This window comes from Ascaphus truei, chromosome 5, assembly GCF_040206685.1.
Source record: "Ascaphus truei isolate aAscTru1 chromosome 5, aAscTru1.hap1, whole genome shotgun sequence".
NCBI lineage: Eukaryota > Metazoa > Chordata > Amphibia > Anura > Ascaphidae > Ascaphus > Ascaphus truei.
Genome location: NC_134487.1, coordinates 266,350,781 through 266,376,984, shown reverse-complemented (window position 1 = coordinate 266,376,984; position 26,204 = coordinate 266,350,781). Strand labels below are relative to the sequence as shown.

Below are 26,204 nucleotides of genomic sequence, written 5' to 3'. Positions count from 1 at the left end.
GATTTTTTCCTGTTGTGACTTTACCACTGAACTTATGCAGCAAAATGGATTTCCCTACTCTATTCTGAGCAACCGATGCAACACTGCTGACTTTCTTATCATGGACTGATGCCTCCTGCTATTGAGCTACAGCTGAGTATTATCTCTCTCCGCTGTTTTGGCATCACTTGTCCTTGCAGTGATTCACACTATTGTGTGCTTTATATGTTCTGCTTCTGTTTGCTCATATGTTTATCATAGCTATTATGTGTTAATTCTTTGCTGCATCAGTAGTCAGTGTTTCAATCCCCTTTTTTTGGGTAATACTGTTCAGGGTGTGAGACTTATTTTTTGATCTCCCCTGTATGCCTCCCTCCCCCTTTTTTTTTCTTTTCCCTTGGTTGTTTTTTGATTATATATTTATTCCAATGCTGTGATTTGTATTTTACATCATAGAATCAGGCATCTATACCAGTGGGTAATATATATATATATATATGTATTTTCTTTAATCTTTGTCTTATTAAACTTCTTTAGTATCATTAATTAGTATATATACAGATACATATTTATTATTATTCAGATACACTTTAGTTTTTTGTTTGGTACACAGTATTCCTTGATATATAGTCACTTTTCACAGATATTATTTTGGCTGTCTTCAGTATGTCTATGTTTTTAAGTTAGTGTGTCTTGCTGTATTTACAAATTAAAAATCTGTTCATTTTCAATCTTGGCAAAGCATTTGATTCTTTTGAGCTATATTTTTCCTTTTTATTTTTTTGTTGGTGTAATTTAGAGTGCTATTAAGGGGATTGTCTTTGTCTTTTTTGTGTGTTAGATATATATATATGTATATATATATATATGTAACCCATAGACTAAGGTGTTCTGTGGTCTGGCTACATGACTTGGTGTGGTGCATACCTGCTGGCAACAGGAGAGCCTGAGTCTCCCGCGGTGTCATGGGGGAACAACAGGACAGGTTACTGGGGTGGATGCCTTCGTTCTTCTTCAATGGTGCAGTGCCTCCATCTTTAGTAAGCCCCAGGAATACAGGGTGGAATCCCTACCACAGAAATCTCCCTCCCAGGGATGAGAGATTCCAGTCTCACACAATGATCCTTTTAACAGCAGAATCCTTTATTCAGTCTCCAGTAGCAGCAGACAGGTACAGTTGATATACAATATCCACTAGCTGTTCTCCTTTGTGATGGTCCCTGCCTCCACTCTGTACTCAGGGCCGTCCAGAGTGGGGCTAGCTCTTCCCTTCCCCCCTATGCAGGGTAAGAGGTATTTGGTCCACCTCACTACCTTCTATTAGCTCTACTCATAAGCTGCTTACCTAACTAACTCACTACTTGTCACACTCTAGACACACACTAAATAGGAAGTGACACTGCTCTTTGTAACTTCCAATAGGCACCGCCCCTGTGCCTCTTGATTAGACACAGGGTCAAGTGACCTACCTTCACTTACTCAGCACAGTGTCAGAAATGAGGAAAACCCATGATAACTCATGGCAACCTGCCCTTAACAGGAATTATACCAGGAGGAGGATAGAAATATAGCCCCTAATCTTACCAGGGCTACACTCTCCCTCAGGTGGAATCCAATGGTCCCCACTTGGACCTAATTTGCTGGACCATCCTGCAGGTGAAAAATCTGTGAACATACAAACATAATTAATATTGTGTACACGAGACTGTAACACCCATGATGGTGACATAACATGCGGGAAACTCCCAACATGGAGAACCCTTAACGCAATAATAATTACGGGGATCAGGCTTCTTCACTTCCCGCCCATTATGATCCACAATCTTAACAAAGAACGGTTGCACAGGCCCATTCTCCGGTCTGTACAATATGTTGTGCATAAATATGGTCCTGCCTGTACTCCAAGACTTCATTACAGAACATATTTTGTCTTCCCTCAAGTAAGCAGTGCTACCAAATTTAATTTGTAGGTGCTCAATGACCGCGTCCCTAAGCCAGGTGTCCCTTTTATCCTCGATTTCCTGCATGATCGGCTCTGGCACGTACGGAAACTCATAACCATGAGACTGCCGGTACCTCGCCGCTATGGCTCCATCTGCTCGACTTAACTTAGTAAGTTTCCGGTTCCCAGCCTTTCCTGGCAATACCCAGTACTTTGGCTCCTCAGGTGCAATATCATCATACAGAATAGATGAACCTTTGGGGGTGATCACTTTTTGCATAATGTCTCTCCACCTGTTATCTAACTCATCGGCAACCTCCTGTGGAGAATAGGTGCCTGCGTCCCACCAGTGATCTACAGTGTCTTTCTTTATTAATACAAATCTGGTGCGGTCCATCCCCTAATCATACCCTGTGAATAACGGTGCCCACCATTTGTCTCGGGGCTCATATGAGGATGACACACTCATACCTTCCTCGGACTCAGGTCACGAGGACACACCAGATGTCTCTGCCTCAGTAGAGTGCGAGCCTTTACGCCTCCCTCTAATGACATTCTTGTAAACTGTGGGATTCATCTTAGGTGCCTTGGGACTTATGGAACCTGCTTTTGCAGTAGACTGGGACCCTCGGGTCCTACCTCTAGGAACAGGATTAATCACAGTGGGGTTAGATACATGTATCACACTTGACAAAGGTATCTCCCCATCAGAACCCTCATCACTTGTCACCCAATCCCGCCAATCAGTTGAAAACTTGGGCGTCTCATCCAGTTTACTCCCACTAGGACCCGGTGGCACGACACGTGACGGGGCAGTGGCCGGGGCAATGGCGCTAGGGGCGGTGACCACATGATCGCCATAGTCCATTACAGTGTCTCTTAGTCGGGCGATGCCACGAACGGTAGGTAAATTCTTACTGTCTCTTGCGGCAGCGCTTCGGGCTCCTCGCTTGGCCACATGGGCCTTAAATTCCTCGAACTCTGCTTCCAGCCCAGCTCTCTTTATTGAAGCAATCAAAGCTTCCGGGCCTTTGCGCCAGTCCGACCCGGAAGTGACGTCATCGTTGGTCGTTGCGGAATCTCCATCCGCTCCTTGGTCCCGCACCGGTAGTGCGTCGGGGACCGGAAGGGGCGGCGGTGGACCATCAGGGTCGCGGACGGGCAGGTAGGCCTGAAGCCCTTCTCTCTCCACAGGCTCCTCCTTCACCTGGCAGGAATAAGGGGGTGGTGGAGTCCTCTTACCGCTCTGCTGTCTTGCGATGCTCTGCGGTTCCTCTGGAGCCGTCTCGGGTCCCATCTCCGCCTCACTGGGAGTTGCCACGGTCATGGGACTTCTACGCGGTTCAGGCCGCTTCAGCGCTCGCCATCGGGGGGTCTCTGGACTCGTCTGCTCCATCTCAGGGGTAAGTGGAACCTCTTCTTTACAGCTGGGGTGGTCCGCCGGCCGGCGCATCACCACCGATGACAGGCTGTCTCTCTCATCATCAGACGAGGACTGCAACGGCACCTCCGCTGGGGAGTCACCTCGGGTCCTTGCGGCACCGCCAGTGGGTATAGGTACGAAACGGGCCCGCTCCGGTACCTCCACTGCGGTCGCGCTCTCCTCTATCGGAGCACATTTTAGTAGCTGGGCCTGGGTCCCTACCGCAGGGGTGATATATGGGACCAGGGCAGCCTTCGTGTCCGCCTCCTCCACTTCGATCAGTGTCGCTGGAGAGGCCTCTCGCGGGGTCACGATAGCAACATATGGCTCGATAGGCCAGAGATAGAAGATGCCACACTGTTGGCACCATGCTGTCATACTTGGGGCCGGTCCGGGTGACCTGCATTGGACGCACAGGCACCGCAGATACTCATGGCCATCAACCTCGACAACCAGGAAGTCTCCTGGAATCTGATAAGTAGTTACGCTTAAGTCCGCCATCTTTTGCGCAGGGGTTGATTCGCTCAGCTTATTGGTTTGACAATCAGGTCCTTCTCCTTCACCAGTCAAGCAGAAGTGAAGTTCCTCTGCCTCACTTCCTGTCCCTCCTTCCGCTGGGGAGGACTGTTGGGATTGGTTCTCAGTGTGCCCCCTCCCTCTGGTGGAAAGTAGAGGAGGGGCACTCTCTCTCTTTGGGTGACGTGGCTTCATCCTTTGGCCAGTCACTGCATAGGTGGGTGCGGCTACAGCTATCGCGCCGCTCCCTTCTTTTAGCTGGGGTTCTGGTTTTGGCGCCAAACTCTTGCACATCTCTCACCACATTTCTCGTGCAGCTTGCTTGCACGCAGCACGTGCGAGATCTAGGCTTGGCGGGAGTCGCCATTTTGGATCGGCTGCAACCCGCGTTGCAGTGAATGGCGCAGCAGTCGCCATTTTAACCTCCTCCATGCCCCGCAGAGCACATGAATCTCTCACCACCATCTTTAGTGAGCCCTCTAAGCCCACGATGCGCTACTCTCAGTGCCTATGGTGCAACTCGTTCCTAGACACTTACTACTCTCAATGGTGCTCTAACCAGTGAATATAACGCATGGCATACCCCAGGCTAGGCATAACTCGCTCCTTGTACACCACACTCACTGACGGTTCATTACAAGCACTCTGTGGTGTTTTCTGGATACTGGCTAGTGTACTTGGACTTTCCTATAGTACTTGGCGTCAACCTACTTTTGGCCACTCATAGTCCAGACCCTATGCTGAAGTCCCTGTACCATGTTAACCAGGCTACCCCCACAGGAAACCTACACTATCTGCCTCAAGGCGACTAGAACAGCTATAGCCAAGTGTACCCAAATTTACATCACCCTCTTAGGGCACCTAGGGCATACTGTGCGAAAGGACTGTCTCTCCTCACTACCCCTAGTCTTCAAAAATGCCCATCCTTCTGCAGCACTTGCTTTGAAAGTGTACATACTACTTTCAGCTCTGCTTCGCTGAAAACCTGTCCTGATAATCTTAGCAGCGCCTCCAACTGTAACCCATAGACCCTCACCCAATTGCAGATCGGGCCCCCTAAGGTGTTCTGAGGTCTGGCTACATGACTTAGTGTGGTGCATACCTGCTGGCAACAGGAGGGCCTGAGTCTCCCGCGGTGTCATGGGGGAACAACAGGACAGGTTACTGGGGTGGATGCCTTCGTTCTTCTTCAATGGTGCAGCGCCTCCATCTGTAGTAAGCCCCAGGAATACAGGGTGGAATCCCTACCACAGAAATCCCCCTCCCAAGGATGAGAGATTCCAGTCTCACACAATGATCCTTTTAACAGCAGACTCCTTTATTCAGTCTCCAGCAGCAGCAGACAGGTACAGTTGATATACAATATCCACTAGCTGTTCTCCTTTGTGATGGTCCCTGCCTCTACTCTGTACTCAGGGCCGTCCAGAGTGGGGCTAGCTCTTCCCTTACCCCCTATGCAGGGTAAGAGGTATTTGGTCCACCTCACTACCTTCTATCAGCTCTACACATAGGCTGCTTACCTAACTAACTCACTACTTGTCACACTCTAGACACACACTAAATAGGAAGTGACACTGCTCTTTGTAACTTCCAATAGGCACCGCCCCTGTGCCTCTTGATTGGACACAGGGTCAAGTGACCTACCTTCACTTACTCAGCACAGTGTCAGAAGTGGGGAAAACCCATGATAACTCCTGGCAACCTGCCCTTAACAGGAATTATACCAGGAGGAGGATAGAAATATAGCCCCTAATCTTACCAGGGCTACATATATATAAAATCTCCAACTCCTGGCAAGGAAGGTTACATGTGGAACACTAATAATGTTTAATGAAAATAAAGATGCAAGTTACCCTAAAACATAAATGTAACATTGCTGCTTTCAGGTGGCTGGAGCCATGTGCTATTCATCGGATACTTATAAGCATATTGGTCCACCCCGCTGGTGCCGGAAGTTGGGCCCAACTTCTGTCCACCTCCAGGCCTCAGCTCCCCTCTGCCCTGTGACCAGAGGCCTCCCCCCAGGGTAAGATTCTTAGAGGGAGGAGGAGTGATAGACCGATGGGAGAATTGAGTGAAAGGAGGAGGGGGGATTGAGAGAGGAGTGGAAAGGGGGAATTGAGAGGAAGGTGTGATTGAGTGAGAGAGAGAAAAGGAGGGGGGAGGAGTAGGACAGTGGTCACACCTGGTATAAAGTGTGTACATTAAAGAGCTATACAGATGCAGCGGCCGTTATTGAAACAAATCACGCGGTGTATACCTCGGAATACCCATGTCATGGCGTGGGATTTCTTCCAACCGTACCGCCTTAAGACGCGAGTGCAGGCGAGTGCAGAAAATGGCATTTTAGTGTTCTGGCTTTTAAACACCTGAAAATGACACAGATGCACAGTACTGTACACATTACAATTCATTCATTTCCTTGCATTTAATTGCACACAATCCATGAAATTCAAACAAAGCAACCGCGATAAACACGTGTGCCTGGGGCGATTGGCGGCGTTAATGCCGCGTGGAGTACAGCAGCGCACACGAAAACGGCGCCGTGATTTGTTCGACTAACAGCCACTGCAGCTGTACATCAAAGGAAACACAGGGCAGGAGTAAAATCTGGTTTATACATATGGTAATTGTTACCAAAACCCAGATTACAGTACATTTGTAATCAAACCTCCACTTCTTTACTGAAGGCTTCGTGTGTCAGCCTGTATGACAATTTTTATTATGAGGAGCCCACTTTAATACAATTAGAAAATAAACACCTGAAGCATAAATAATTTTTTGGGTCAATTGCTATGTTTATATATACACAATATATCTGTCAGATTCAAGCTTCAAATGAGTAATAATAATGCATTCTAAATATGCTATAATACTACGAGTCTAAATGATGACTTTTCGAACAGTACAACTCATTATTTGCAGGGTACTGTACACTGTTAAAGTAACCGAACTTCAATGGTGCCGATTGGGGCACTATCGCATACAAACTCTCATTGAAGTCAATAGTAGTTTTCTGTGCCTCCAGTTCATTAACTTCCCCCCCCCCCCCCCTGTAATTTAAATATGTGGGTTATTTTAAAGCAATTAGCTGATAGGCAGGAACCAAAAAAACTTAAATATTCACTGTTGAAAGCTGGTTTAATAACCTAGCAGTTCTGCACAGGAAAGATATAATGCAGCACGAAACACTTCTTTGTTCCAAAAGTAAAACACTTCAAAGGCTTCCTTTGCTCATTCAAATTGTCTTTTTTTTTTCTTCTCCTCTACAGATATTTAAATAACAGAAGGAAATCTATATACAGTAATGTACTTTCTTGGAACAATGAGATCTGTAAAGTGTTCTCAGGACAATGAGATCTATAAAGTGTTCTCAGGACAATGAGATCTGTAAAGTGTTCTCAGGACAATTAAGTGGTTATCTTTGTATTTCCATGTACGTTATACTGTGTGTGTATACATGCACATACAGTATATACACACACATACTGTATACAGTATGTATAGGCCAAAGAGCATGTAAGCACTCAGCTCATTTTTGCAGTGTTTGCAATTGCTCATCCACTGTTTTACACAGACCTGTTTAATCATTTTATACCACAGATTATGAACTAACCTAGGAAACAGCTTGTAATGCTTTTCAAGTTGTTACACACGTGCCCCTTGCCTGCCTCATCGCTAGTCTCCACCTATACTTTGACACACACACACACTCTTTCTTATGCTGCGTCCATAGAAAGGCAGACTGCGCTGATGCGTCCACACGCTGCGCGATCAGACTGCCTAAGGCAGTGATCGCGTTTATACAACGCGCGGGAGGGGGCGCGCGATGCACGTGAAATCAGTCAAAACTGGTTTTTCGCGCGATCGGGCGCTCACATGAGCGGTTCGCCCAATGAGGATGAACCAGCTCTGTGACGTCACTGGCCCGCCCATAGACACGCCCCCAGATGGCGCGCGAAGGAAGGCCAGGGAAAGCACCCGCTTTCCCTCAGCCTCCGCACGGCTGCTGTGTCTATGGACGCAAACTAAGTCTCCCTCCTCCCTACTCCATCTGTTTCTAGCACTCTCATTTAATAACATTTTCACTACTGCCTACCAACCTACGGTACATACACACTCACTCTTTCTATCGGCAAAACTCAATTTAAAACCTACCTCTTCAAGGAAGCCTCTCAGCAGTATTTCCACCAATGTAAGCCCCCCTTCTCGTAAATCTAAGGCCGCGTCCATAGTGACGGTGCGAGCACCAAAATAAAAAATGCCGGAAGGCAATGCGCACAACCATAGTGCACATGTGCAACGAGGAGACTGACAATTCGGGAGACAAATTTGTTTGATTTTGCCATGCGACGGCCGGATCACATGCGTGGTTCAGCCAATGAGGGCGAACCGCTCACCTGACATCATGGGCACGCCCCCCCCCGGCACGCCCTCACCACGGCCCCCGTCGCGCAATCCTACAGGCCACGAATTGCTTCTAGTAGAGACGCGCTTGACGTCAAGCGTGCCGTTTACATACAGCAAGCAGCCTCTTTGTTTAATCATATCACACTTACATATAGACCCATATTCACTATGTGGTGTTTATTTCACATTCAGACACAAGAATGTGTCTTACGGAATAGCACCGCATAGTAAATATAAACCATAATCCTCTTTTATACGTCTCCCACTACACTGATCAGATGGTAAACTCTCCGGGAAAAGGACTCCATCTCACAAGGTCAATTCATGTCTGTAGAACGTAAACTTGTATTCATATGTTTCCTCATGTATAACCACCAAAATTGTACTTCATTCTTTAAAGCACTGTGCACTATGTTGGAATAAATAAATATTATTACTGTATGTATACAAAATATTCAGAGTAACATATTGGGTATGGTTCTCTCTCCAGGCCACAAACACTTTGTAACCTTGGGTATATCCATTCACTTCCCAATGCACTATACTAGGATAATGATATCATGTGTTGCAGGCTGGTGCCACTGCTATGAAAATTAGCATTCCTCCAACATCATTTTTTCTAACAGCATCACAATGCACAATAATAATTCAGACGCACACATGAATTTATGTACAGTACACATCCACCTCTTGTATGGGTGACTGACAACATAAAGTAAATGTCCCACTTTGATATCTATAACAGCATGCAAAAGTTTCTCTTGAGAAAGGAAATTGTATTCTTTTTCATTTTGTTGTTTTTTTTTTTTATTGTCAACGTAAACCATGCACTTATAAGGATGATAAAGAACAGGAAACCTGCTAGCCATTCCAAAACTAGGTTCTACATCCTGTTTGTCTTATTTCTAAATATGATTAATTTCCCCATATACTTCACTTCTCCATTTGACAGTGATTTCTCAAGGACCTGTGCTACCGGGGTCTATCAATCTCCCCTCTCTACATTTTCCTTTCCCTTGATATTTTTTCATTTTTTCCTTTATTTCTTTTGTTTTCCTCTATTATTGAACCCCTGTTTTTTTCGACAAACCTCGACTTTTCCTCTGATTTCTCTTCACTGTAAAATTTTCTATACAGTAAATCCAACGGAAAAATATCCAGTGGGCTACTCAGTCATATGCTTGTATATTATTTTCATCAACAAATTTCCTTATGCGACAATCTTAGCAACACTTTGTTGGGCCCCCTGTACTTTCCCAGGAGACATCCACTGCACTCGTCAAACAAAACAACCCAAAGAAATGATCTGGGTTAGGATAAAAGCATACAGGTTTATTAGAGCAAAGTTATATCTGCATTTACACATTAGTACTGAAGCACGGAATCCAAACTGTAATCCAAACTGTAATCCTTCTTCTTTCCATGGAGCTAGGATTTGTCACAGGTAAATCCCCATCTCTGACCACAACATGTGTTGTTCATCCATCATTTTACGTCACACGGAGGATTCCAGGGATGACGTGAAATGCGTTGGGGTCAGTTCAGGGCATGTACCTGTGACAGAGTGTAGGGCAAGTGGTTCCAGTAAAGAGTCCATGAATCAGTAGAGCTATCTAAGAAAACTGTATTATAATAACATTGTCGACCTTCTGCCTGACCTGGAGAGTCCCCTTTTTTGTTTGATTATATATTTCTAACTTCCTTTCTTCTTCCTGTTCTTTGTTGCATTCCAAGCAGTGCCATACCTTATTTCTGTGTGTGTGTGTGTGTGTGTGTGTGTGTGTGTGTGTGTGTGTGTGTGTGTGTGTGTGTGTGTGTGTGTGTGTGTGTGTATATATATATATATATATATATATATATAGTTATACGTTACCGTTCCAAGGATTGGTAAACAAGAGACAGCACTCAATGTTGAAAATCAAAGTGTATTAGTGAAAGCAAAAATACATCCAGAAACCCAACGTTTCGGTCCTACAGAATGGGACCTTCCTCAGGGGGATCCTTTGTATCCCCCTGAGGAAGGTCCCATTCTGTAGGACCGAAACATTGGGTTTCTGGATGTATTTTTGCTTTCACTAATACCCTTTGATTTTCAACATTGAGTGCTGTCTCTTGTTTACCAATCCTTGGAACGGTAACGTATAACTACAAATATAACTGTATGCTCATCTGCATGTCTCAGGCAGGTCTGCAACCCTGCCTTTCAAAGCTGTGACCATGCAGCAAGCTTAAGCCTATAGGGAACCATGTTAAAAATGGTTATTGAGGCAAAAAGTGACACTGTGTGCTCATTTGCATGTCATTTCCCAGAATCCCTTGCTGCAGTGGAAGTGCTGTATGCTGGGTGATAATGGGGAAAGGCAGGGTTGCAGACCTGCCTGAGACATGCAGATGAGCATACAGTTATATTTGCATATTTGCTTTCCTGTGGAGGGTTTTTGTCACTTTTTTTACTCACCATAACTTAACTCAGTATTATGGTTTATATATGTGTGTGTGTGTGTGTGTGTGTGTGTGTGTGTGTGTGTGTGTGTGTGTGTGTGTGTGTGTGTGTGTGTGTGTGTGTGTGTGTGTGTGTGTGTGTGTGTGTGTGTGTGTGTGTGTGTGTGTGTGTGTGTGTGTGTGTGTGTGTGTGTGTCTGTGTGTGTCTGTGTGTGTGTCTGTGTGTCCCGTCCTCCAAGCCTCTGCACAAAGGCATTTTCTGGCTTTCTTATTTACATTTTTATAGTTTCCTCACTCAAAAAAAACAACATATGAAGATGTCTCTGCTATTTCTCCATAAACCTTGTTTTCCCTTTTCTCTTTTCACTTTGCATCTACCACACCCACCTATATCTGCTGTAATATATAATTTATCATTACAACATTCTTAGACATTCTTCAGCATACTTACAGAAGAACGCCACAATATGTATATTTCCCCCTCTATTTATAATTCCTTTTAACCCCGGTGTTGTTTGCTGTCCTACCATCACTGCCCCTTGTTTGTAACTAGAGATAGGCGAATCCGTCCAAATCCGTTTCTCGCATTCCCCCCCTCCCCCCCAAATCCATTTAACGGTGTAAAATCCGCAAACGGATTTGACCTGTTTTAATCCGCGCGGATTCATCAATAACCGCCATTGGATACAATCCGTTGACTGCTTTGTAGAATCATATCCACGGATTCTGCAATCTATTAGCGGATTCTTAAGAATCCGTCAACGGATTGTGGAATCCACGGAGTGTATTGGTAAAAATAATAATACAAAATCCACAAAACCACACCCACCTATATCTGCTTTAATATATAATTTATCAGTACAATATTCTTAGACATTCTTCAGCATACTTACAGAAGAACGCCACAATATGTGCGAATCGCCCTTTTTAAAATTGATCCGCGGACCAAATGAACCGGCCGATCCGTTGCGGGTCCAAATTCGCCCACCCCAAAATTGCCAATCTCTATTTGTATCCCCGCAGACTTTGTATAAGTGCATGTACAAGATTTGGCTATTATGTGCTTATACAGTACCTGTTAGAAACTGGTAAGGACATTTTGACCCACCTTACCTGTCCTATACTATTTAAATCTTTTAACCCTACCTGATCTCCATATGTTTCCCTGAATCTGCCCAGAGCGTTTTTCTTAATTCAATTAGTGATGCTCACAACCTCAAGTCTGAAGTGTCATTAAAATCTTGAACAGCAAGACAAAATGTAGAACGATCCACAAAAATAAAACTTTCATTTAAATTCACTTTTGAGAAATAGTGAAAACATTGCATTTACATTAATAGTGAAATACATCTTTAAAACTATTGTTTAGCACAGCTTTTACATGGAAAAAACAGCTGATAAGAGCATAATCTGTGTTTATAATATACACTAGGAGAGTCACCAGGAGAACCACTGTTTTACCCTTGCACTGCCAGAGGGACTAGAAGAGGGTCACACAGGAAAGGAGTCAATGTATTTGCATCCACCGGTACACGCATTCCTTATCCATTCAGTGAAGAAATACAAGTGTTAGGTTAGTAATCATTAGGTTCTATTTCTAGTAAATAAAATGAATAAGTATTTCCCTCCTCCCATGTTTCATCCTTTAAAATTCCCAGGCATGTCCTCTTGCTTCTAGCTACATTCAACCCCCTCCCCCATTCACATTCCAACAGCCCTAGACGTCCTTACACCCAACAAACAGTCCCATGTAAGATCTGCAGTGATAATATGACTGTGACCGATAACTATTCTAACTAGTCAGGTAACAAAGACATCGCCAAGGGGAATATTAAAGTGTATTAAGAATGCACCAGCAAATGACTGCCCAGCTCAGAACCATGCTGCAGAGTATAACACTGCAATTTTAACATGTTCCATTCTGCATCTTCAATCTGCAGAGACAGCAACATTTGACTCTCTGTGTTCTTTAAACTACAGCTACAGCGATACGCAATGCATGACCTTGACTGCATCAATTCACAGATTGTTGTTCCCATTCGCAGATTGTTGTTACCATTCACACCCTATTTCATGCATTTTCTAATGTCAGTCAGTTATTCCTAGGTGCATGCTGCAGTTACACACTGATGCTGCAGTTCCTATTGCCTGCTCTTCCTTTTCCCAGTCCCTGTCTAATCTACACATAATGTCTGAGTATCCACAGATTTGCTTTGGTTACAACCTTCCACTGCTGGGATCAGTTCTCTAAGCCCTAATGCAGCTGGCTTACCTGGATACCTGGGCACGATGAAGATGCTTTGTCTTCACCTGTATCTTAGCAACACAACATCACCCCCCTGGTGCCAAGGACCAATTTGGGGCGATGCCTTCTAAATCTTGTAGTTATTCCCATGTCCCTCGCAGGTCACATAGCTGAAAGCATCAACTGAAGCAGCTGCAGGCCTGACAGAAGAACCCCTCCTCCTTTTCTCCCTCCTTCCTGCTTGTTTCTCCCAGTCTCAGTAAGCGCCTCTAGCACCCATGGAATACATAGATCATTCTCTCAGTGTAATGACTGGCTAGGGTGACTGTGTGGTACATGTGACAGTTATTGTATGTCAACTGGAAGCAGAAAAACAGAAGTATAATGTTCATGTATATAATTATATTGTGTGGCTATGAATGCTTTGAATACATGCACATGCAACTGATACTGACTGGGTGGTATTATTGAACGTTTCTGCAGATAATTTACAAGTAAAAGTCAAGTTTAAGCACACACATTCACCAATATTGATTTCTTAGACACAGGTGCTCAGTTTAAATGCCTGTTTCCCCAGATAACCCATTCATCACTGGAGATTCATACAATGCATTGATGTGCAAAGGGGGTACCCTGAATATGAAAGCCCAGAAAAATCTGTGTAATCAAAAGTAGTTGGACGGTATATACAGTAGGTGCATAAAAGCACAATACCGTTAATCAAAAAAGCAAACTCTGAGGATATCAGTTTAGAAGTTGTAAATGTTACAGGAAGAGCAGTGGCATAAAGAGATAAATAGTAACCACACCTTAAGGAGCCCCCGGCAACGCCATGGCGTCATGATGTCTCTGCGTAACATGGCGCTACGCTGCCATCGCAAAGCGTCACCATGATGACGTGACGTCATGGGGGAGGGCTGCTCTGTTTCAGAGGCCCCGCTCTCTCCACGGCAATCAGTTTCATTGCTGTGAGGAAGAGCGCAGAGCCTCTGTAACCGTTTGAGGGGGTTATCAAGCGTATAGAGGGAAGGTCCCGACTCTCTTCGGGCCCCCCTCCCAGAGCTGGGGCCCCCGGGACATGCTCGGACCTCCCGGGCGGTTGTGACACCACTGATGAAGAGGTCCCGTTTAAAAATAAAAATAGATTGGTTTGCTAATAAAAAGTAGAGGTACTCCCGTACACACGTTAAGTCCCATCGCATTTAGGCCACTGCAGTTAGAGAGCAATGTGAAAAAACTCATGTTTGACGCTGATGGAGCAGATTGAGAAGTTACAGGTTAGTACCTGTACACAGGCGGACAGAAGTATAATTTAACATTTTTCCATGCACCAATTTAGAGCCAAAAAAGCCGTTTCAGAGGGTTAGTATAGTACATAGGCCATAAGCTGTTTGTTTATTAGAGAGAATTGTTACAGCTAATCAGCTGAACTACAGGCCATAAGAATACTTGTACAATGTTCTAACTCACACCAAGGGACCCATATACTGAGATAATATATGAATCTATTTGTGTGGCAAAATATTAGGACTAAAAAGTAATACAAATCTTCATAAAATATTTGTTGTGTATATGACGACTTCAAAATACAACACAACATTCTTTGTCGTTTTGTTGAACATCTGATTGATACAATTTAAATCAAAACATAATTATGTTATTTATAACTAGTGGTCATAAATATAAATTATTACTCTAATATTATTTACTATAGCCATGTGGTGAAAATAATACATTATCTAAAAATAAATTGTATAAACTACAACCTGTTACACCGAGTCCCCCTTTTCAGCCATGATATTGGTCTGGCCCGCCCGCCTGATGTAATCCAAATCACATAACTTTTTTTATAAATCGGTATAACATTTTTAAAACAGTAACACATGACAAATGTTATAGGTTTGTTTTTAAATAAATCAGCATAGTAGTATAAGATAATACTGACTGCAATTTTGTTCTCCCTCCCCACCCCCATCCTCTACCTGGTCTTCTCTCTCTCTCCCTCTTCATCTATCCTCAGCCCTCCCCATTATCTCTCCTCATCATCATCCCTCCTCATCTCTCCCCCTCCTCCAGCTCTCACCCCCTCCTCCATGCCTACCTGTGGGACAGTGTGGTGATAGAGGCAGGCGGCGGGAGATGATGGTACACAGCGGGCCACGAGAGTGAAGCAGAGGAGCAGCTGGCAGAGGAGTTAGGAGTTGCACGGAGGCAGAGCAGGACGGCCAGGAACGAGCACTCCTCCCCAGCTGTACTGCTCTGCCTCCGTGCAACTCCTAACTCCTCTGCCAACTGCTCTCTGCTTCACTCTGGTGGCCCGCTGCTACCATCATCTCCCACCGCCTGCCTCTATCACCACCCTAATTCACTCTGCGCCCCCCTACAAAATCCTGCGCCCCCCAGTTTGAGCACCCCTATACAGTTAACCTATAGTAAAAAAAAAAATAGTCAGGGAACAGTCCAAAGCATAGTCTGCACTCTATGTACAATTTGCAAAAAGTTTGCATTTGAAAGTTAATACAAGTCAAGTAAGTACAAAAAAAAAAAATCTATGTGATAATATCAATAGTGCAATATCAAAATACAAAAAATACAAAGGGCCCCCCACACCTGCGAAATCCTCAATGTTTCAGGGTACAACATCTTGACAAAGGGCTCCAATTTTGGGGGACCTTGTCATGGGATTCTGCACATTATAATTACCTTTTAAGGTTAGATTTACTTATTTTGAGTGCACCACTACCCTTTTATGAGTAACCTATGGAATGAAACATCTGTGCTGCGTCAAATACATTTCTGCTTGATGCATACCCTGTAACAACTCTGTGCTAACACTAACAGTGTTTCTAGGGTTAACCGCCACGTCTAAGTTGGTACACTGTAGATGATTTTGACACACTATCTACTTTTTCCTTGACACATAGAAACATTATTTTTTAGTACATATTAACATCCATACGCCTAGCTCTGTTCATTTCAGTGTGACCCCAAAAAAATGAATAAACTCCTTTTGACGCTGATGCCACAAACTGAGAAATGTCAGGTTAGTACATAGGCGGACACGTGTGCAATTTCAAATAAGATTCCCGTGCTTCAATTTTGCACCAAAATAAACAGTTTGAGAAGTTTAGTACATAGACCCCTAAAGTTATTTGCACTTGTTAATTTATTAGGAACTAGTGCTGTATGCTCAAAACCAACTAACATCTATAGTGATGAAATGTACTGTATCATGCTAAAATGTAATACTCAAAAATCCCTCTCTCATATTCCCAAACTGTAACGTTATAAGACATCTTCACAAGACCTTTTACATAAAAATAGTATAATAACTGCCAATAAGATATATATATATATCTACTATATATTTCTGAGTTCACTGTATGTCTGCGTCCCTAGCGGCAATCTCATTGGTCCCTTGGCCCCGCCCGCCCCCGCACACCTCTCATTGGGCTCACACACTCACACCACCCCCTTGGCCCGCCCCCCCACACCTCTCATTGGCCTGAGGCGGAGTGACGGCCAAAGGTCCAAAAAAAAAAAAAAAAAAACACACACACACACACACACACACACACACACACATACATACATCTCTGTCCTCTCCCCATCACACTCACCTCCCTCCCGCTCCACTCCCGCACTCACCTCCCTGCCGCTCCACTCCCTCTACACACCACTCCCTCCCGCTACAAACCACTCCCTCCCGCTCCACTCACCTCCCTCCCGCTACACACCACTCCCTCCCGCTACACACCACTCCCTCCCGCTACACACCACTCCCTCCCGCTCCATTCCCTCCCCGGCGGGGAACAGGCAGGCTGCCACGCGGCGCCTAAGATGGCGGACCCCCTTCCTCCCTCGCGCTCCATTCCCTCCCGCTCCATTCCCTCGCGCTCCATTCCCTCCCGCTCCATTCACCTCCCTCCCGCTCCATTCACCTCCCTCCCCGCTCCACTCACCTCCCTCCCGCTCCACTCACCTCCCTCCCGCTACACACCACTCCCTCCCGCTCCATTCACCTCCCTCTCCACTCACCTCCCTCACGGGGGAACAGGCTGCCACGCGGTGCGTAAGATGGCGGACCCCCTTCCTCCCTCGCGGCGCCGAGTGAGAAGATGGCGGCGGCCGGAAGTACAGGTAGGTGTCGCGTGTGTTGCTCCCCCACCTCCCCCCCCACCTGCGGCGCCGCACGGAACTGAGAAAGGGCGCATCACGGGACTGAGACGTGTGTGTGTGTGTGTGTGTGTGTGTGTGTGTGTGTGTGTGTCTGAGTGCGACACTGCCCTCCCTCCTGTCCACTGCCCCCCCCTCCTGTCCACTGCCCCCCCCTCCTGTCCACTGCCCCCCCCTCCTGTCCACTGTCCCCCGCCCCCCCCCCTCCTGTCCACTGTCCCCCGCCCACCCCCCCTCCTGTCCACTGCCCCCCCCCTCTCCTGTCCACTGCCCCCGCCCTCCTCTGTCCACTGCCCCCCCCCTCCTGTCCACTGCCCCCTTCCCACTGCCCCCTCCCCCCTTTCCCACTGCCCCCTCCCCCCTTCCCACTGCCCCCTTCCCACTGCCCCCTTCCCACTGCCCCCTGCCCCCTTCCCACTGCCCCCTTCCCACTGCCCCCTCCCCCCTTCCCACTGCCCCCTCCCCCCTTCCCACTGCCCCCTTCCCACTGCCCCCTTCCCACTGCCCCCTCCCCCCTTCCCACTGCCTCCCCCCCCCCTCCCCCCTTCCCACCGCCTCCCCCCCCCCTTCCCCCCGCCTCCCCCCCCCTTCCCCCTTCCCACTGCCCCCTCCCCCCTTCCCACTGCCTCCCCCCCCGAGTGGAGCGGGAGGGAGTGGTGTGTAGCGGGAGGGAGTGGTGTGTAGAGGGAGTGGAGCGGCAGGGAGGTGAGTGCGGAGTGGAGCGGGAGGGAGGTGAGTGTGATGGGGAGAGGACAGAGATGTATGTATGTGTGTGTGTGTGTGTGTGTGTGTTTTTTTTTTTTTTTTTTTGGACCTTTGGCCCGTCACTCCGCCTCAGGCCAATGAGAGGTGTGGGGGGCGGGCCAAGGGGGTGGTGTGAGTGTGTGAGCCCAATGAGAGGTGTGCGGGGGCGGGCGGGCCAAGGGACCAATGAGATTGCCGCTAGGGACGCAGGCATACAGTGAACTCAAAAACAAAGAAAGAGACAGCGCAAAAAACCTCATTGTGCAATATTTAAACAAAATTGTATTGGTAAACTGGTGAGTATCACACGTACATCAATATAGTTAGATTTAAGCAGAACATGTTATGGACATGTTACCAATCTGTGCTCAGGGTACAGGACTTCTAGGTTAGCTGGCTTCTCACAGGTCTCGTGGAACAGCATGCAGGGTACAGCAGTCGTCACCGCAGGGGAACTGCACTCCAGATGAAGAGAACACTCCGATACCGAGTGTTACGGTGGAAAGTCCTATCAACTGTATCCAGCCCTCTGCACACCAGCTTCAAAACGCCACACGGGGCGGAGGATGATTCGGCTATGTAAGCCGCTGCAGGGAACCTCACCGTCAGCCGCTTGCTCGGAGAACGCTAGACGCACATCTGTGACGTCATCGGGCGGCGTCAGCGTCGTGCGCGAGTGAGTCACTGCTTGAGGAAGCTGGAAGTCCCAAGAATGTCCCGTATAGTGCCCGCTTGGAGTCGCGAGCAATTAGACAATGTATTAGACAATGTATTAAAACATCCAGTATGTAGGAATAAATGAATGCGCCCCTCAGTCCAACGCGTTTCGTGTTTACAACACTTCGTCAGCATAAACCTCTCATATTGTAAACAGGTTATCTTATTTGTATTATTAATATCACTAAGAGCACATTAACACATTTTTTAGAGCGCAATTCACTTTTTTCTTCATACAGTGAACTCAGAAATATATAGTAGATACTACCTATTACGCATTTACATCCCGGGCAACGCCGGGTCTCTCAGCTAGTATATATATATATATATATATTATATATATATATATATATTTATCTTTAACTGTGCATGCAATGTCTTATATATAATGCATACCCTGTTCACTTATGTAACTATGTATGTGTAACCATTTATTATTTGTCATCAGAACTATGCCCAGGACATACTTGAAACGAGAAGTAACTCACAATGTATTACTTCCTAGTAAAACATTTTATAAATAAATATACACGCATCAATACATACATAAACACATACATAGAGAGGGGAATGAATTGTTATAGGTAATTAGTTTATTTAGGGCTTTCTTAAAAATAAAAAAAATAATGAGCACTTCAGTATTACTGTAGGTGAAAAAAGTAGTGTCCAAAACCCATATTTAAAATATTGTGATCTAGTATCTTCTGAAATACAGAAGGAAACCTTATACATGTAAATTGAAATCTTGGTCCATGTATGTGTCATTTTATTTATATAGCGCCAACAATGTACGCAGCGCTTCACAATATTGCAATACAAGGTAAATAAAGTACAAAGCAACAGGAATACGCTCCACAGGTAAATGGTGATATATGGCAAAAGCTTACATTCTTACGGTAAGGTCCCAGTCTGCACTGTGGCACGCGCGCCCGGCGGGGGGGGGGAGAGGTGTGGTTGGGGGTGGCGGTGCGTGCACAGCGCTAACCGCGATCTGCGGACCTCGAGGGAGAGGAGATTGCGACGGGAGGGGGCGTGGTGGGAGTTTTGTGGGGCGTGGCCATGACCCCACGCAGCTGGTTCGCCCTCATTGGGTGAACCGCCGGCAGGGGCGTGGCCACACCTCCGTCGCCAGTTCTAAACTCAATTTCATTGAGTCTAAAAAAAACCTGGCAGTACGGCGCGGCTGCACCTTCAGCGGGAAGGTGCGTACTGGGCCCAGCCCCATTGAGGGGCGGTGCTTATACGCTGTAGCAGTTACTGGGGCTGCAGCCTATGGCTGAGTCCCCTGTGTCACTAACCGTGCTCATGCTTGGAGAGCGGTGACGTCACCAACTCTCCAAGCATGAGCGACGGGTGTCCGCGCTCTTTCGCAAGTGCGCGTGGGGGGCGTGGCAGGCAAGCTGAGCGCGGTTCAAAGTCAATTTTTTTGTTTTTACGCAAGCGTCAAGCGCGGGTGAGCGTCCTTGCCCGCACACGAGCGCGCGCACTCCGCGTGAGCGGGGACATACAAATTGAAATTGCCAGAAGCAACCTCGCCAAGCACCGCACGCTCAGCGGCACAGGTGACTCAGCCCGAGTGAATAAAAGGTAACACAGCCTACGAAGTACCTTCTTTATCTTCTTCAGTATAGTACATTACGGATATATAGAGAGAGAAGCAGAAAGAGAAAGCAAAATAATGAATGAATGTCATAATTTCTTCACCTTTAACCCCAAAGAGCTGGATGCGCTTATAGGGTTAGGACAGGGGTGCTCAACTGCAGTCCTCATCCCCCCCCCCCTCCCAACAGGTCAGGTTTTCAAGATATCCCAGCTTCAGCACAGGTGGCCCAATCAGTCCCTGCTTCAGCACACGTGGTTCAATCAGTTCCTGCTTCAGTCTTTGACTGAGCCTCTGATTGAGCCAACTGTGCTGAAGCTGGGATATCCTGAATACCTGACCTGTTGGGGGGAGGTGGCGGCTTCAGTACAGGAGTTGAGCACCCCTGGGTTAGGGGATGAAATAAACATGCAGGACAAGTGACATTATTCTTACCAGGATAGACGCGCTGCAGGAGTTGCGGGATCAGAGGGATCAGCTCCTTCTTTGGAGGTCTTGCGCTGGGGAAACTCCCTGACATGAACACTCTTCAGAGAGGATATCAAGGCAAATATTTTCTTTAAAGACACCGAGTCCGTGTCGCCCTGCCATGTCAGAGGTTGTGCGGGCTCACATTACACTTCAAAGGGGATAGCGATGCTTTATATTCAGTCAGTAAGGAGAAGGAGAGGGAGGGAGAGAGAGAGAGAGGGGGGGGGGGGGGAGAGCGCGAGTGGGGGAGAGGGGGAAAGAGAGAGGGGGGGAGAGGGAGAGAGAGGATGGGGGAGAGAGAGAAAGAGGATGGGAGAGAGAGAAAGAGGATGGAGAGAGAGAGGGGAGAGAAAGAGGATGGGGAGAGAGAGGGAGAGAGAGAGGGGGGAGAGAGAAAGCGAGAGAGAGGGGGGGGATAGAAAGAGAGGGAGAGAGGAAGAGATGGTGGGGGTCTGCTGAGAGCTAAACCCACCCCTTTGTATGTCGCTCACTCAGTTCCTATTCCAGACTGGAGAGTTTCAGATTGTACTGTAGTATAACGAAAGCTGTCCTGCAGTTCAGGTGCTGAGGCAGCGTGAGTGAGACCATGTATAGCTGGCTGGTTGCAGCCCCGGTTATTTGCATGTGTATCTCTGCAAAAAAAAATGCAGGGATATGTTGCGACACCTGGTGGCCTCTTGAGTTCAAGCAGGATGCCGGAACCTGTCTGCTGCCCCTTAGCAACTAGTGACGCGCCCTGCTGAGTGGGGATGCGGTCATGATGGTAAAATAGATCCGGAGCGCCGAGCGGGGAGGGACGCATGTCTCTGATGCTGGAGAGTTCGGAGATGTATGTGTCTGCTCGGCTGCGCAGTCATTATACATACAGTATGTGCAGAGCACTGACCCTCCCATTATACATACAGTATGTGCAGAGCACTGATCCTCTTATTATACATACAGTATGTGCAGAGCACTGATTCTCCTATTATATATACAGTATGCGCAGAGCACTGATCCTCCTATTATACGTACAGTATGCGCAGAGCACTGACCCTCCTATTATACATACAGTATGTGCACAGCACTGATCCTCCTATTATACATACAGTATGTGCAGAGCACTGACCCTCCTATTATACATACAGTATGTGCTCAGCACTGATTCTCCTATTATACATACAGTATGCGCAGAGCACTGACCCTCCTATTATACATACAGTATGCGCGGAGCACTGATTCTCCTATTATACATATGTAACGGGTTTATCCCCCCCCAATCACAGATTGGCCCGGGTACTCTAAATAACCAACTCCCATTACGTGTGTGTGTGGTGGTGCACCTGTAGGCAACAGAACTCCTGAGTCTCCCGCTTGATGGTAGTAGGGGATTATCAACAGGCAGGTAGCTGAGGTAGTGGGTGCGAGTTCAACTTACATCATGTGCAGCGCCTCCACCTCATCAGGGTCTATGCTTCCGCAGGGAGATGGTCCTGGTGAGGAACTCCTTCTCGGTGGTGCCATCCACTTGCGAGTAATTTCACACTCACACAGTGGGGGTATCTTTAAACAGGGCATCTTTATTGTAGACGGTGATGTAGCAGACTGCCACATGCAGCTGCCGGCTCTAGCCGCACATCTCTCCGTGCTGTCCCTTCGCCAGGTACGCCCTCCTGAATTGAAGTGGGGTTCCCTCTTCTCCTAGGGAGACCCTCTCTGTGCCAGGTCCCTGGACACAGAGTGGCTGGACAGGCTGATAGGCCAACCTGGACCGCTAGTTACTTCACTAGGGTCACAAAGTGTTCCCACAATCCTTTATGCAGGCCATACAATCTTCCACTGTAGAGAACACTGTAGAACTACAGGTAGAACACTTGTCGAACTCTCTACTAACTAACTGTGTTGTGCCTTATATACTTCAGGAGGCAGGCGCATCCCTGATGTCACTGTCCAGGGACTCAGAGCATACAGCCACTCCCCTCCATACATAGGGCACCTCACCATTGGATGAGGGAAAACCTCCATAACTACTGCTGGCATACCTGTTCTTACCAGGACTTACTGCCAACAGAGAGGAAAGCAATATACCATTATTATGCATGGCTATATACTCCCCCTGGTGAATCCCCACCGTCCCGGCTGGGTCCTAAATTTTGTGTACCTTGCTCCAGGAAACACTGAAAAAGAACACACAAACTTAGTATTTAAACATTATCACTTCACATAATAATGATAACATCCGCTCACCGACCAGCAGTAAGCAGCAAAGAATAAAGGCAGACCACTCGTTGCGGACCTAATAATAGTGTCGAGGGTCTGGTTTCTTCACCTCCCGCCCTGCTGCATCATGAACGGTTACACTGTATTCTCGTGGTAACCCCCGCTCGTTACAGTATACCACCTTGTGCATATACACACTGCGTCCTATCTTCCAGACCCGCATGAGTTGGGAAACCCTCTGCTCGGCCTGAATCCCCTTAATGGCCCCTCCCTTATTAACAATATAGTACTCGATATCGTTTTTGAGCCACCTTTCTCGGTTCTCCTCAATTTCTCTCATTAGAGGTTCGGGTACATACGGGTATTAGAGCCCATGCGATCGCTTATACTGAGCTGCGATAGCCCGTTCAGCTCGGCAAGTCCTGGTCAATTTACTTTTCCCAGCCGCTCCTGGCAACACCCATGACGGGCTCATCTGATTCTACCGGGTCATCCAACCCTGCTGATCCCTTTGGGGTAATAAGGCCTCCCTGGATGCGATCCCATCTTACCCTTAGGGCCCTAAGGTACGCCTCATCATCAAAATCTCCGGGAGCCCACCAGTGATCAACCACCCCCTCCCTTTCTAGCAGAAAATGGGTGCGGTCGAGCCAGGCGACATACCCCTCGTATAAAGGTGCCCACAACCTAGTCTCCCTTACTTCCTCGGAGTTAGGCTCTAGTGGCTCCTCTTCATCATCAGGCCCGCCCGAGGATACCCCTGAAGTACCCTCAGATCTCGCAACCCTTTCCTTGCGCTGCGACCAGTGTCCACCTTCACGACTCAGCGCGCTAACAATAGAACCTCGGGGTGAAACTCTCCCTCCACCCTCCGACCCATCATCAGATGTTCCCCAGTCCAGGCTTCCAGTCCGTTCAGTGATAGGACCCCGGGAATCCCCTGACATACCCAGACTAGATGTCGACCCAAAGGAACAGGTGACAGGGACAGGGGTTTGAACTAGGGCCTTGGGGCTAACCCTGGGAATGGACGGGGTTGGGGGACGGGAGTGGACGGTAGGTGCCGGCAGGGTCATGGCCTGCTCCTCCGCAACACCAGACTCACGTGCACCACAATGTCAGCTCGATCCTCCGGTAGTGGGTCCTCTCGTTCTCCGACTTGAGCGCCCACTCCGTCGGCTGTCCGTAGGGGATCGATTCCCACCGTTCGACTGTAGAGGTGCCACTGCCTCCCACTCGACACCTCCCAGGTCGTCCGGAACTGTCTCGGAATCCGCACGTGCTGCGACGCCATCTTGGGTTGGGTCCCCAAGCGAGACCTCTTCCTCCACGAGGATATCCGGCAACGCCCTTCTGCTGCGCGGTCCAGCTTGACCATGGTTCCGCTCTTCGCTCGCTTCCAACTCCGGCATCTGCAGTGAGCACAGAGTTAACCTGCTGCTCCGCAGGGTCGGAGTAGATCGACCTCCTTCCGACCCGCTAGTCACCACGGCAGTGGGACTCCGGCGATCGGGTTGTCGCGGCACTGGAGACACACGGCTTCGTGTCTCCACACCATGGGGAATGGCATCTCGCCTCGGAATACCAGTAGCATGGTACTCCTCTAGCAAGTCCTGTGCCTCTGCCAGCCTGGCACACTCCTCGTCCGAGGACTCTATTTTGCTGTTCGGTCGGGGTATTCCGGTAGGGGACCGTCTATGGGCTCTTTTCCGGTCACCTTTGTGATGACTAAGCTTCCCTTGCCGGAGAACCCGGTCGGGTTCCGGCTCCACGGAATCGGTATTCTCCCTCCACAGGGCACCTGGAAGCTCCGCTGCCGACGTCGGGGTAGGGTGTTTCATCCCCTCAGTTTGTATCGGCACGAAAGTTGTCATGGGCCACATATACTGCAGGCTACAGTGAGGGCATCGGGCCTCACTGCCCATGGCTCCACCAGGCAGTCTGCACTGCAGGCAGAGACAGACCACGGTCTCCACACCTTCCACTCGGATGATCAGGAAGCCTCCTGGAGCCGAGTAGGGGTGGGTGGATATTAAGGGACTCTGTTCCACTTTTTCCGCTTGCTCAGCCATGGTCACCAACGGGAGCACTCTTCCTAGGGGTCTGTAGTGATCGATGGCTCTTCGCAACTGAAGTGCAGGGGATGGGTGAGCTGTCCCTCCCCCCACTTCCTCCATCAGCATCCGGTGGAACTTTAGACCACTCCCCCTGGTTGAAACTAGGGGGATGTCTCTCCTCTTTGTAGGCTGACCCAGCACTGGGGCTGAGTGAGTCATGGTCCATGAGGGCGCGGCTCCAGCTTTCGCGCCAAACTCCTCTACTGGGTGGAGTTTTCTCGTTGCCGCCAATCCTGGCCAACAATTTGCAAACTGCAGAGTTGCAAGGCTTTCTGCAGCTGGCCCACGCGGTGTCCCGGGAACGCGGGAACCGCCATCTTGGTAAGTATTGTCCCTTTTTCCACTTGAGGTAGCGTCTGGCTGTTTGTTAATTGGTGTGTAACAAAGTCCATTTCGTTCCTCCCATCGCGCAAGACTGTCGTTCTCACCATTCTCAGGGGTATCATCCTGAGAACAAAAGCATGACACACACGGCGCAGCCATGGCTTTCACGCCATTCCATAACAAACACACAAGAGTCTCTCCTTTAGCTTGTTCTCCTTCCTCTTCCCGACATCCTGGACCTTCTGCTCCTTGCAGATCCTCCATTCCGACGGTCACGTCTTGCTCACGGTATATCGGGTTACTGTACATGGAGCTCCGCTCTGCTGGGCAGCTACCACATCCGTACAATAAACATGCCTTGTGCACCACCTCGTGTACCTAACATATGTTCAACTCGTGTCTGCACTACCTCAGGCTAGGCTCACTCTCTCAGTGTCTACTGTATCTCCTTCCTCCCAGTCTGTGCTCCCTTCTGTAAGTGATCTGGAATGGACTAGAGTACTCTGGGGCTTCCATGCAGTACTTGGGCGTCTACCTCTCTTAGTCAGCCTAGTGCAGACCCTCTCCAGGATTCCTGACAATTAGTTAACAGTCTACCCCTTCAGGCGTCCTACCCCTAGCGCGACCTCAAGGTGACTCGGACAGCTATAGCCCCTCTCCAGACCCACTCACTCCTCTCAGGTTCCCAGGGTATACCATCCCTGCGGTCCCTGCCCAACTCAGCACAAAGTGGCAGTATACACTTTCCCTGTTTCCTAGCGTGTCTAGCAAAAGCCTGTCCTGTTGATAGGTATATATCTCTCAGCAGTGCCTCCAATTGTAACGGGTTTATCCCCCCCCAATCGCAGATTGGCCCGGGTACTCTTAATAACCAACTCCCATTACGTGTGTGTGTGGTG

General features: G+C 47.9%; 1 protein-coding gene across 2 annotated transcripts in view; it reads right to left on the bottom strand.

Moving 5' to 3' along the window:
- The window catches only part of RELL2 (RELT like 2), a 48,355-nt gene extending 27,118 nt beyond the window's left edge, over window positions 1-21,237 (bottom strand). The window contains exon 1 of one of the 2 annotated variants that reach the window (XM_075601999.1): window positions 20,630-21,237. The gene's annotated coding sequence lies outside the window, so the exon portion shown is untranslated. Of the gene's footprint in view, window positions 1-12,984; window positions 13,161-20,629 lie in introns of those variants that run through there. The other variant, XM_075602000.1, reaches the window with a different exon arrangement.
- Window positions 21,238-26,204: the final 4,967 nt, after the last annotated feature.